This window comes from Populus alba, chromosome 4 (assembly GCF_005239225.2).
Source record: "Populus alba chromosome 4, ASM523922v2, whole genome shotgun sequence".
In the NCBI taxonomy this organism is placed as follows: domain Eukaryota; kingdom Viridiplantae; phylum Streptophyta; class Magnoliopsida; order Malpighiales; family Salicaceae; genus Populus; species Populus alba.
This window is the reverse complement of record NC_133287.1, coordinates 4,712,931-4,723,787: the sequence shown is the minus strand read 5'-3', so window position 1 is coordinate 4,723,787 and position 10,857 is coordinate 4,712,931.

Below are 10,857 nucleotides of genomic sequence, written 5' to 3'. Positions count from 1 at the left end.
TAGGCTCTTGCATAGGTAACAATGAACTTTCAGCCGCCGCAATGCTAAGTTCCATATCATGTGCACGAGTAGCCAATTCTTCAAAAGACTTTGGTTTGATGCCTTGTAGGATATATCGTAGTCCCCAATGCATCCCTTGAATACACATGTCTAGCGCAGAAGTTTCGGTGAGTCGATCTCTACAGTTGAGGCTAAGGTTTCTCCACCGATGAATGTAGTCGATGACAGGCTCTTCCTTCCACTGACGTGCATTAGTGAGTTCAATCATGCTAACCACACGACGAGTGCTGTAAAAGCGGTTAAGAAACTCACGCTCCAACTGCTCCCAAGTATCAATCGAGCAAGATTCCAAGTCAGTGTACCAGTCAAAGGCATTACCTTTCAAGGAACGAACAAACTGTTTTACCATGAGATCACCATTAGTCCCGGCATTGTTGCAAGTCTCCACAAAGTGAGCTATATGTTGTCGAGGATTTCCCTTGCCATCGAACTGTTGAAACTTTGGTGGTTGGTAACTTAGAGGCATCTTTAACAGGTCGATTCTTTGGGTGTACGGCTTCGCATATGAATATGAGGGTTGAATTGAGCTTTCCACCTGGTCTGTGATGGCTTCCTTGATGAGTTCTTTCAGTTGATTTTTGGTGAAGATGCCATCAGTAATACCACGTATATTCTTCACAGCTCCGATTGCAGACTCCTCGATGACATCTAGTTGATCTACTTGAAAAGCCTTGGTAGTTGAGGTTTGGCCTCTTTCGTTCAAGCTCTCAAGTTTGTTCATCAACTTTGCTATCTCGTGGTCTTTTGCCTTGAGTGAAGTCGAAAGCCCCTCGACGAGTTTTGTCAAGTTAGCCACTTGATCTTCTAAAGATGTTGTCTCGGTCATCATCACTGACATGGTGCTAGAACCCGAAGCCTTACTTGGTGATCGACACGGAGAAGTTTCCATAGGTGAATTGTCAAAGTCGCCTTGAGTGCTGAAGACAATTTCGCGCGCCTCACTTGACTTTTGTAGTGGAGTTGCTTGTGGCTTCATCTTTGAGGCGACATCTTGTGCCCCTCTTGCATTCGAAGTTGATATCAACTTGAGAATCGGCCTAGTTCGTGCATACAACTCGACGATGGATTTTGTTTTCAATGGCGGGGTTGAAGGATCTTCAATAGTGTGTTGGGGACCTGAATCAATGGCCTTGTTGCTCTTCGAAGCGACAATGGTGATCATGTTCCTCGTAGTTGCCATTGAGAGTTTTGTTGAAAATTCTTTCTTGAAGGGAAGAGATGAAAGGTAGAGATGTCCCCAGTGGAGTCGCCAGAAATTTGTAGACACAATTTTTGTGTACCTGAAATTAAATAAGCACACGTGTACAAATATATAATTTTATTAAATATATGAATGGGTACAATCTCTATGTAATATATTCTATCAAAAGAATATGGCAATCCTCTGATTCTTCCCTTGGATTTGATGTATGGTGACTTGATTTATTTGAGTAATCAAGCCAAGATTTGTGCTTTGCAAGAACACGAATTTGGGCGTGTAATGCGAAGCGAGATGTTGTGATTTGATGCTTTGAAGAGTACCTTGATTTGTCTTCAAAGTGTTGTTGAAGAACTCTTATGGGGCGTTTTGGCTTGATCCAACAGAGCTTCGTTCTTGTTAAACTTCAAGCGTAGATGAAGGAGGCTTGAGAACTCTTTGAGAGAGAGCTTCCTTGCTTGAAGAGAGAGAGAGAGAGAGAGAGAGTCTTGAAGAAAATTTGTATCTCCTCTGGAATCTCCTCCCTTTAGGTTGAGGCCCTCTATTTATAGAGATCTGTAGGGGCTCTCAGGTCCTTTTCCAATGCCACGTGGCATAATTTTATTGGTTGGTCTTTATTGACGGAATCTTGACTTTATGACAAGATATCTTGAATATCTCATCTCAAGTGTCAACTTTTCATTGGCCAAGAAATATTTGAAGGCTCATTTGTTTTCCATGTCATTTATTTCAATTTTATTTTATCCTTTATTTTAAAGAATAAAATAACACGTGGTGAAATTTGATTGGTGGAAAATTTGTGTTTCTACAGAGCGCTCTTTTTAAACTTGGACTTTTAAAAAACAAATATGGTACTTAAAAAGAAACAATGAACATAAATTAGAAAAATGTACAACAAAACTATCCAACAAATATAAATATAACACATTATAAAGCATCAACAAATATCTTACTCATACTCAAATGATAATAAAACATACCTATAACAAATTCAACTATTTATTAAAAATGAATCGCAATTAAGCTATAGTTCATTAAAAAACAGGAGCCAGTTTTCAATTAGGTGAATTATGATGCCTTGGATTTGGAGATTGGAGATGTCCTTGGCTAAGAAGGTTGTCTCGTGGTGTTTTCAATAAGAAACATATGAGTTCCAAGAAGAACTACTTCATATGTGACAGAAGTTCTATGCCTTGTTCAATCATTGATGCATTAGTGACACTACCTTGTATATGAGTTCATACTCATTACTAATCATAAGGATTTAAAGTACATCAATATCCAATGGAAGTTGAGTCACTAACATGCCAAATAGGTGGATCATTCAAGATTTTACCTCTTTCTTAAGGCACCAATCCAGTTCTCCAAACATGGTATTCGATGCACTAAGTAGGTGGATCATTCTCATTGGCACCTAACGCATTAAGGATATGGGGTTTGATCATTTTTAGGAGTTATACCGAGGAAATCCATCCTACAGACATTTATTTTGAGTTAGTTGCTGGTGGTAAGTTAGGTGATTGTGTGCTTGTTAATGGTTACATGTTTTATTGTGTGAAATTGTATGTTCTTAATTATTCCATCAAGAGTATATTATTTATGAGTTACAACAATGTGATGGTCACTTCAAGCATGACAAGCTATTGACCTTGGTTTCATCTTATTATTATTGGTCTAACCTATCAGGTCAAGTATGACGATTTGTGAAGAGGTGGATGTCAATGTTTTACTATGATATCCATCCTCGTGATGGATGCTTCTTAAATTACCATTACTTATCCAAACATAGATGCTTCTTAAATTACCTATATTTACTTGAAGAAGGTGGTTCATTTACATGGATTTCCCAAGTTCATGATCTCTAATCAAGATACCAGATTTATGAGCAACTTGTACAAGAGTGTGTGTGATAAGTTGAGAACTAAATTGAATTTTAATAGTGCTTACCATCCTTAAATGAATGATAGATAAAAATGGTGAGTCAAAGTTTAGAGAATCTTTTACCAAGTGGAAAACAAACCAAAATATTAGAACCATGACTTGTCACAATAAAGCCCTTTAGAGATTGTGTATGGGAAAAATACATCTGGTGTACTTGAGTTGGTGCCGTGTCCTCATTTTGATTATGAGTATCTAAGCTAAAGACATGGTAGATTATCTTTATACGGGTGCATGATCAAGTCAAGTAAAGGATTTCTAAAAGTAATTCTAGATACAAGACCCGAGCTGAGAATCATCATAAAAATACCACTTCTATGGTTAGTGACCTCTTCTCTTGCAACACCTCCTCTGCTTTTCTTTTTTTTAGTGCTCAAAACCTTTGGAACCTTTGGATTTTTCTTCATGCCCCCTAGCTTTGTTTGGGCACCTTTGATGATTGAGAATTTTCTTTTATGCCCCCTAGTATTGCTTGGGCATTTTCAATCATTGAGGTTTTCTCAAATAAAACTCAGCTTTTGGAGTCACTTCATGGGTTTTTTTTTTCTTCTCTCTGTTTTTTTTTTTTTAAGGTTTTCTAGGTGTATGGTTATTTTTCTAAGGAATCACCTGAATTTCCAGAACTCGTTTGTTTTGGACAAACATCAACATGATTTCTGTTTTTGTACTAAACTTTGAATTCCTAAAAATCCTTGTGAACATGTGTGATCATGTACAGTTTTGGAAGGAAAGGGAAACACACCCAAAAATTCTTGGAGTGATGGTTTCATGCTTAACGGTTATGTTCAATGTGTTATTTGCATGAAACAGCAACAAAAATGAAGGCATGTTATAAACACATGATCTTATTAACAATAAAGGCTCGTTTGTCAAGGAAAGTGTTGTGGAATTTTGAGCCAAATTAACAACAAAAACTGGAAAAGGTTGAAAAAAAATCAATAAGTTTTGCAGGCATGATCAAACAAAGGCAGTTTTTTTTTTTTTTTTTTTTTGCAGAACAAGAATAGGCTCCATTATGCACCGGTGGTGCACTTCCCCTTCGGTTAGCCTTCCCACCAAAGCCTTTTGCAGAAATACATGATTGTGTTGAGGCTTTTGACCGACGTTTGCCCCCAAATTCTTCGGGCAAAGTCGTTGTTGGGTTTTGAACAAAGATGATAGGTAGGTTGGAAGGAACTTTCCTAAAGTTATTTTTCAGTATTTGCTCGAGTAAGCTAGAGGCAAGTCACATATGTCTTCAGAAACTCCAACTCTTTTTTAAAAAAGGACGTTACGGTGAACACACTCTTCATCTTCCGTGTTTTTTCGTTCAAAGTCGGGTGTTGTAGACTCGTAGGGGACCTACTTTTCATTCCGGTGCATGCATGACAAATGTATGAACATGTAATTTATATGATTAACTCGCCCTTCGAGGGGTGACAATATGGTCGTAACTCTTGTATGATAGAACAAGAGTCGTGATTTTTGCCCAAACTCTACATTGAAAATTTTCTGAGTGACGGCCATTGTGTCACCCACAAGTCTTGAGTTCAAGATGCTTCAAGAAGGGTTTGCCCTTATGCAAATAACAATAGCACATACAGCCTAAAGACAGGTTCTATTCATTATGTGAACATGGGTAGGTTTTCTATCTGGTCTCAAAATGGTCTCATATCTACTCAGTGACATTCTTCGTAAAGACAGTATGGGGGCGTTGCAAGGAATAGTTAAGGCACGTATACCCACCATTACCAAGTAGGCACTCAGATATGAGTTGGGTGTTTCACGCATCTGAACCCTGACCAATAGTCTTAGGGCAGATCGCTAGTTCCCTACTTAACCTAGAAGCTTGTGTGTGCTTTCAAAATTAAAACAAGTGATGCATGAAACAATTCTATAAAATCCATGGAAACAAATATTGAAATAAAAAAAAAGAGATAAAATTGCAAAAACTTAAACACATCAAATACACAAAGCTTAGTCCAATATTGTCAAAAACAATACCTTCCCCAGTGGAGTCGCCATTATGTCACACATCGAAAAAATCCGCGCGGCATCGGCTGGCGATTTTTCTCGTTATGTGTTTTGCTTGAATTGGTTCATTAGAGTCGCCACCTAGTAATTGATTGCGGGCTACTAGGAAACCGGATGTACTGGTCTTGTTAGAGATCGCGGGTAAGGGACTGGTTGTGGTTAGGGAAGGTATTAGCACCCCTAACGCACCCTACCTGAGGTAAGCTGCTTCGTGATTTTGACATGTTAAAGAAGTTTTAAAATTTGGTCTTTTCATCGGATATTAGAAATACAACTTACGTATAAGTTAACAATTCTTGACCGTGATCCAATCAAAATATTAAATTCTTCTTTAATCTTTGCAATTTTATCATAAAAAGAAAAAAACATTTATAAAACAAATACAAACACACACATACACTTTCACTATTTTTGTTTCTTTTCTTTTACATCCACAATACAAATAATAAAAATTCAAAAACCACTAAACAAAAATTACATTACACTTTGGAAATTACAAAAACAACCTCTAAAAAATCCCAGAATTTGTTGGGAACGTTTCTGTGAAGCCATGGACACCAAGAACAGTATAGTAAATCTCCTCTCTATACTACCTTTCGAATCTTTGGATGCTTATGTTTTCCAAACCTGCGTGCTTATACCAAGCATAAGTTTGAACCAAGAAGTCTCCCTTACGTCTTTCTTGGTTACCACACATCCTACAAAGGTTTTTGATGTCTTGATCATGTTTCTCATCGTGTATTTATCACTAGACATGCTCGTTTTGATGAAAATGTATTTCCATTTTCCTCTTCTAGAATGCAACCCTCCTCTTCCATATCAGATTATATTGCCTTTCATGATCCTATCTCATTGCCTTCTGTTACGGCTAGCACTAATTCCTCTGCAGGGCATTCATCTCCATCGTTAGTGACCTCGTCCATGCCATGTAAAACATGTGCTTTGGACTTGCCTTCACCCCACAGCACCGCATCCTTAGCACCATCTGTTCCTGCTCCTTAGGAAACGCAATCTCCAGCACTTCCAATTGCATCAGTTCCACATCAAAATTCTCATTCCATGATCACTCGGGGCAAAGCAGGCATCTCCAAATCCAAATAATATAATTATGTATGTTAGGTTCCATCCTCTCCATTATTATTCTCTCTTTTGGTTATGAAGGAACCAAAGGGTTTCAAGAGTGCTGCCAGTCTCCAGAATGGCTTGCTGCCATGGACGAAGAAATTCGGGCTTTAAAGCTAAATCAAACATGGGAATTAGTTCCACGACCAGCTGCTACGAATGTGGTTGGATCCAAATGGGTTTTCCGCACCAAATATCATTTGGATGGTTCCATCGATAGGCTTAAGGCACACCTTGTTGCCAAAGGCTACACTCAACTCTATGGTCTTGATTTTAATGGCACCTTTAGTCCAGTTGTTCGAGCTTCAACTGTTCGCATTGTTCTCTCTATTGCAGTCTCTCGTGGCTGGACCATGCGTCAGCTGGACGTAAAAAATGCTTTCTTGCATGGTCTTTTACAAGAACAAGTTTACATGGAACAACCACCGGGCTATGTTGATCCCTCTCATCCAACTCATGTTTGTCGTCTTAAAAATGCACTCTATGGCTTGAAGCAAGCCCCAAGAGCATGGTTCCATCGGTTTAGCCATTTCTTACTCAATGTTGGCTTCACAAGCAGTCAAGTTGATTCCAGCTTATTTGTCTATTCATCAGCTCCTGAAGTTATTTACTTGCTATTATACGTTGATGATATTATCATCACATGCAGCAATATGTCCCTCATTGATTCCTTTATTCGCAAGCTACGTCATGAGTTCTCAATTAAGGATCTTGGCACCTTGAATTATTTCTTGGGTTTGGAATTCACTCACTCTCCCATAGGCATATTTCTAAGTCGGCTAAAGTATACAAGAGATCTTCTACTTCGAGCTGATCTTCTTGATTCCAAACCAGTTGCCACTCCCATGATTGTTTCCCAACATCTAGCTGCTGATGGTAGTCCATTTCATTCCCCCACTACCTATCGCTTTGTAGTTGGCGCACTTCAATAACTAACCATTACAAGGCCAGATATTACACATGCAGTGAACTCAGTAAGTCAATTCATGCATAATCCATAGGACCATCACTTCCAGGCTGTCAAACGAATCCTCAGATATGTTAAAGGCACTCTACACTTTGGTCTCAAGATTACACCATCCACCACCTTCAACATCTCGGCTTTTTCAGACGCCGACTAGGCTGGCTGCCCAAATACAAGTCGCTCAACATCTGGCTATGCCATCTTCTTAGGTGACAATCTTGTTTCCTGGACCTCTAAAAAGCAATCAACTGTCTCTCATTCTTCTGCAGAATCTAAATATAGAGCCTTAGCACTCACTGCCACTGAGGTCAAATGATTATTAAATATTCTTCATGACTTACATCTTCAGCCATCAGACAAGCCTACTCTACTGTGTGCAAATGCCAGTGCCATTTTCATGGCCCGAAATCCTGTTGCTAAAAAACGATCTCGACATATTAACATTGATATTCACTTTGTTCATGAATTAGTTTGCAATGGTATCTTAACAATTTAACATGTGCCGTCCAGCTTGCAAATTGCAAACATCTTTACTAAAAGTCCATCAAGATCTCTGTTTCTGCTCTTCAAGTCCAAGCTTCGCGTGTTACCAACCACGCTTGACTTGAGGGGGGGTATTGGCGCTAACACAATCACATCTTCTGGAGAGAATCCTTCCAAGCATTAAGGAGAAAATCATGCCATTTGATTGCCTTACAGTTAATTGTGCAGCGTCTGTCTAGGAATTGATTAACTCTAATTATAGTATAGTGTATATCCTGTAACAGCTACTTCCTTATTTCTCTCACTCTCTGTTATAAAACTTTCCTATATAATAATATTCCAACGCCATGTACAATGGTGTGGTTGATAATTACTGGTTTACAAAACCTTACGCTTGAAGCATAAGCATTATGAATTGTTTTTGTGTTGTCAGTGGATGAAAGTGTGGCAAACTTGTTGCCTGTGGGGTAAAGAAAAGAACGCTATGAATTACATCCATCTTTATTTTATTTACAACGGACACAGGTGTTTGGTTTCTTTTAACCTTTTCTTCTTATTTGATCTGTTCTCTTCTTCAGAAAAAATAAATCCTCCCTTGATGAAGTCCATCCAATAAACCGAAGTATAGATTCTAAGCAAACAAATGGCGGCCACATTTCAGAAAATGGAAAGAAAAACAGCAAAAGATGCTTCTGGGGCTGAGCAGATTCATGCGTAAAAGGCACAATAAAGGTTGCAAACTTTTATATATACTTATGCGATGTGTTATGGAGTAGAAGTGATCCAGCTTGTCGCTGTTGAATCATGAAATGTTATCCAGCTTTTCTAAGAGATAGTTTCTAACACCGTGAGTGCCTTGTAGAGACTGGAGAGTGATCACAATATTTTCTTCCGCCGGAATGAATGAACTGTTATGCATTGCAACAAAATATGGATTTAAGCCAAGTGGAACGGGCCCACTTAAAGCGGTGTTTGGGACATGGTTTATTTTATTTAAAAGTGATTATCAAAATGTATTTGAATTGTAAAAGCATAAATTTGATTTTTTTTAATATTTTCGAATGATTTTTTTACGCTGTTGCTGATAAGATGATGATGATGATAATGATAATAAAAAATAAAATAAAAAACTCTGAAAAGGCATTAATCTGAAATTTTCTCAAAAGCATGCGCACCATATCAGAAGAAAAGCAGGGTAACTTTATTTCTATAATATACTTAATATTATCCATAGTAGCTTCAGTGACAAGCATTGACTCTTCTATAGCCAATTCCCCTAACTTTCGTAGAAAACCTCGACTGCTGGCTTTTTAGTGGTGTTTAGCATCAGGTCCGCCAGGACTCACTCGTTTATTTGCATATTGATCACCGACAGCTTCACTCTCGCCCAGGGCTCGAATTGTCCTGATCAAGTTCCTTCGTACAGCAGATGGATCAAGGGGGCGGGCCTCGTATAGTGCAAATGACAGCACTATTAGCAGTACGCACAGATAACATCTCAAGCTAGCCATTCTTCTTATTCTCTCAGAAAATTTATTGAGCTCGGTTTGCAGAGAAATAAATGAGGAGGGTGTAATATATAGAGATCAGCAGCGATCCCTTTTCATATAATAATCAAAGTGGGTGATAGCCATCACATTCTATTGTGTTTTTAGTGGTTATATATATATGGCTGTGATCCCTTTAAATTTTTCTGATCTAAAAGAATTACCGACCAGTTCGGTTCTAATAATGTGCCGGTGCCAGTCAGAACTCTTTTGTCGCGAGAGAATCCATCCTTGTACCAATCTCTTTGTTTCAACTCCTCAGCATCAACAAGAGATCTCTATCGCACCTACTAACATGTGCATCATGTGGTATGAAAGAAAATGAAGGAGGTCATGACTTGGTAATTTTTTAGTATGTATGTTATGTTCAATGTACTCTATCAAGAATTAAGAATGAGCCCACTCATGGCCGGCCGGCACCGCCACCATGCCTATCTTATGAATGCCTAATTTCGTTTCTGCCCACAGAAATTAAAGCTGATCAACAGCCTTACATTTGGACCATGATGAAATCGATTGTCAACAAATGTTTCCTTGTAACATAAAGCAAATTAACTAGTACCCTGCTATGACACTAGCTTTAGTTTCCTTGTAACATAAAGCAAATTACTTACCAGTGAATTCTGCGCAAAGCTGGCTGACTATTTAGATCATTCCCAGGTAAGGTGAGCTATGATTCCAGCCTAAAGTATGAATAGCCTTTGCTTTTGTTCCGAGTTAGCTGACACGCTCATGCATTTTCTTATATGAACCTGCAGGCAAAAAACATTCAACAGGAAAAAAGAAATAGCTTAATTAATGTATTCAACTATGTTCATAACCAGTATATGATTTTACGTAAAAGTCAGAACCCTCTAAAATGATATCATTTCAAAGTTTTTTAAGAAAACCTAAAATCCAGCCCGATCTATAACCCAATTTCACATGTCAATGGATCTACCTGCCAGACAGATTTCACAACTATGGTCATTTATTATAATTTTAATCTCCCTTTTATCGGCATCCAGTTCTACGATTGTGGAAGCCGAATAAGTTGGCAAAAACCTCTATTCCAAAGACAAATAGAATAAAAGGGGAAGAGAAAATAAGAATTCTCAGGTCATCTTGGGTATTGAATGAGAACTGCTTTCTTTTTTGGAATTAACGGAATTGTTTAGATATTATAGTAAAGAAGATTTGAAAGTGAATCCTGTTTGGCATTGAAATCCAAATCCTCCTCTTATTGTATTCTCAATACCAAGCGAATCAAACACGGCCCCAAATAACGAAAGGTTTGATAAATCCAATGCAACAAATTGAGGAGCTTCCATTGATTGACATCAAATTTGTATACATATTTTTGCTTTTGGAATTGGGGTTCACCCATCTAATTTTTCACCAAAAAGAAGAAACGAAAGCAAGATTCAATAGAACATCAATCAAGCAGAATGACTGTCTAGACAGTGGAATTAATAGAGCTATCTAAAATTTTTGCTCGGATGCAGCAACTGGGTCTTCTTGCAGGACGGGTCAGCACCATCTTCAGCTCTCCT